Source organism: Charadrius vociferus, unplaced genomic scaffold, assembly GCF_000708025.1.
Source record: "Charadrius vociferus isolate BGI_N301 unplaced genomic scaffold, ASM70802v2 scaffold1611, whole genome shotgun sequence".
In the NCBI taxonomy this organism is placed as follows: Eukaryota; Metazoa; Chordata; class Aves; order Charadriiformes; family Charadriidae; genus Charadrius; species Charadrius vociferus.
In genome coordinates, this window is record NW_009646968.1 from 75,167 (window position 1) to 78,521 (window position 3,355).

A 3,355-nucleotide genomic window follows, 5' to 3' on the forward strand; every position below is an offset into this window, starting at 1 on the left:
GCGGGGAAGAACCGGGACAGGGCCCCCCCCCGCCGGCTCTCCGTGCCCCCCTGCGCTCACAGCTGCCCCTCCAGCCCAGGCAGGGGGAGGCGCGGGAACATGCACAGGCCCCTCTGTCCCTTTGGGCCACCAGGTCAGAGCAGAACGCCCCCGGCAGAGGGGGCAGCCCAGGGGCTTTCAGGGAGCCCGTCCCCTCGCGGCAGATTTGCTGTGGTCGCAGGCTGAGTGGAGCCCAGGGCTCCGCAGACCCATGGACACCAGCCAGTTGATGCTCCGGAGCGGCCACCTGAGGGTCTCTCCACAGGATCAGCCCATGTTAAGCACTGGGTCGTGACCCTGAGTGTCTGGAGCCTGCCCTGCACGCACGAACAGCGGGCATGGCCCATCACGGGCGAGAGCTGCCATCGAACAGGGTACCCGCTGCCCGAGGGGTCTCGCCCAGCCCTCCTCCTGGGGCCTCCACCACCAGCACACGCCACCTCCCTCCGCTCCTGCTCCAGCCATCTAGTCTTCATCGACCCGGGATTAAAGACTTAATTACCGAGAGGCGGTGCCAGGTCCAGGGAGGTTAGCAGGCGCTGTCCCCAGCTCTGCCCGCAGACACACGCCAGCGCCGTCCTGGGCTGGAGCACAGCCCTTCCCTCACTGCTGGCCAACACACAGCCCCAGCGGCCACCCGCCCTCCCGCCCCCCCCAGCTGTGGGGAATATGCCCCAAATCCCTCCCGCGGTGGCTCACACACCAGTATTTCGGGGACAGGGGGTTCCTGGGCACGGCACGGCCACTGGTCACCTTCAGATCATGGCACGGAGGGGAGGGAAGAGGAGAGCCCCCGCGGCCGCCCCGGCCAGCGAGATGCCTGTGACAGCTCGAAGCCAAGCACGTCGGATCCCGCAAGGGTGAAATTCCAGGGATCGCTCTGCCCCCATCCCCCCCTCCTCCTCCCCAGCCTCTGAAGATACAACTACAGAGCATTCTTCCAGAGCCAGACCCTGACCATCTTTGAGGACGGCTGCATGAAAGCCTTTTCATCATGAGAGAGGCACTTGCTGACACACCCGTTACTTAAAAACCCCAGCAAGCCAAAAATATTTCAGCTGGCTCATTCAGGGCAACACAAAAAAGCCTAAAGACAAAATGCACCCCGGAGCAGCTCCTGCCCCAGGGCAGGAGAAGCACCAGAGGACTTCCCCGGTAGCTATCAGCAAGAGGGGACCAACGCAGCTACCAGAAAGCTTTACATCCAAATCCCTCCAGCCTTATCTCATCTCCCAACCTCCTGGCACCAGCACAACCCCATGCTGCGCCCCAGAGGTCCCAAAGCCAGAGCAGGTCCACCAGAGCGATGTCCAATGTGTGGTGCCTTCAGAGCCCCTTCGCTGGCAGGGAGGCAGCCATGAACCAATCTGCATGAACGGAGGTTCCCTACGCAGACACCCACCAAAATCTTCCCGGTGGGACTAATGGCTTGGTAGGAGCCTGACAAAACCCCTAATCCCCGACCAAGCCCTCCAAAGCTCTTCCGCTGGGGGCGGCTTTGACATGGCACATTCTTCCCAAACCTCTTGCCCCTCCTTCTTGGGGGAAATTGCCTTCCCTCAGAACAAATCCTTTGCCTGGAAAAATAATTTCCGGGGACAAACCACAGCCATACCCACCTAGAGCTCACCCGCACCCTCCTCTGCCGGGGGATGGTGCTCAAGCCTTGAAGGGTCCCCACCAGCAGTGCCTCCCTGTCAGCCACGCAGAGGTTCACCCCAGGGCCCGGACCATGCTGGCAGACGGGGAATGGTACACCACCGCAGGCCAGGGAGACCGGACAAGATGTGGCAGATGAGACACAGGCAGGAGACAGACAGCCCGCCCCCGCCGCAGCCCAGGGCATCTCCAGCGCACAGCCCCTCGCCTGGGTCTTTCCAAGGACATGCTCCAGCCCTGCTCCATGCCCCGAGAGCTGTCACACAAAGCTCCTGGGATCCCTGGAGCTAAGGCCATTCCCTCAGCATGGAGGATTTTGGGCAAAGTTCCACGCGAGCACCTACAAAGCCAGAAACCACCTCTGCCACATCAGCCCTGCCCCGGCTCCCTGCAGCGACACACCAGGCGCTTGCTCCCAACGGCCCTCCGCCACGGCGGATGGGGGGACAGAGTCACGCCGGCTCTGACCACCGAGTCCCGGCCCTCCCCACAGCTCCACTCTGTGTTTGTGTCCCCCCAGGGAACTTGTTAGCCAGTGGCAAGGTTTGTCAAAAAAGTGGCAAGGTTTGCCCCCGCAGCCGGACGCCCCCCGCCACCCCCCATCCTCTGGCTCGTGACCAGAGCCAGGAGGGACCCGTCCCCTCGCTGGGGCTGGCCGAGCCCCTGCGGGGACACCAGGAGCTCCGTGCTCCCAGGCCAGACCCCCTGGCCAGGGTGGTGAGAAGGGATGCGCCGCCCAAGGAACTGGCTTTTGTGCCAGCACAGTCCCCAGCACCCACCAGACAGGAAAAATGGCAGGGGGGCTCAAATCATCCTCCTCGCCCCACCGACACCCGGGACTGCCAGGAGAGCCCGCGGCCAGCCCCCCCTGCGAAGGGAGCGCCACCGCGCTCAGCACCAGACCCCAGAACCCCGAGAGAGAGAGAAAGCAACAAATTCTCCTGGTTCCAGTTGCCTATCATGATGCACTTTGGGGGAAAAAAGAAAAAAAAAAAAAAAGAAAACCAAACCAGGAACACCATCAATAATTCAAGCCTGCAATTGTCCGAGCGCCCGCAGTGCATTACGCTTGCTCGCTCTGCACAGGTCCACAGCCCCGCTAATTCACCACAGCCTTCTGGTCAGTCTCAATTAGCTAAAAAATAAATGCGCCAACATCTTTGGCATCTTTCCACCCCCCCTGCGCCGAGCGCAGGGTCCAGGCTCACACACCAGCCCTTAGACCTCAGCCTGCCTGAGGCGGCAAGCACCAGTGCTAGCCGAGGAGCAGTGGGCTAGTGGGCTATGGGGCAGAGAGCCCACGGGATGAGGCTCATCCCCACCTCGCCTGCTTCTGTGGGCACTTCGGGAGGGCACAGCAGCCCTCATGCGCAGGGGAAGCAGGACGGGCGACGGCGGGCAGTAGCTCCCACGTCCCCATGCTGGGAACGGAGAGTTTTGGCCATGGCTGTCTCCCTCCCGCCACCCCAGAGGCGGTGAGGTGCCCGCAGCCCGCTCCCACCGCAGACCAGCATACCAGATGGGGACCTGCCCACCTGGGCAGACACCTCCTCGCCGCCGGGCTCTGCGAGCCACCTCACTCACGCTCCCCAGCACACTCTGCCCCAGCCCTGCCGGACCCCGCTGCCGGGGAGAGGGTCCCCCCTCTCCCGCCCAG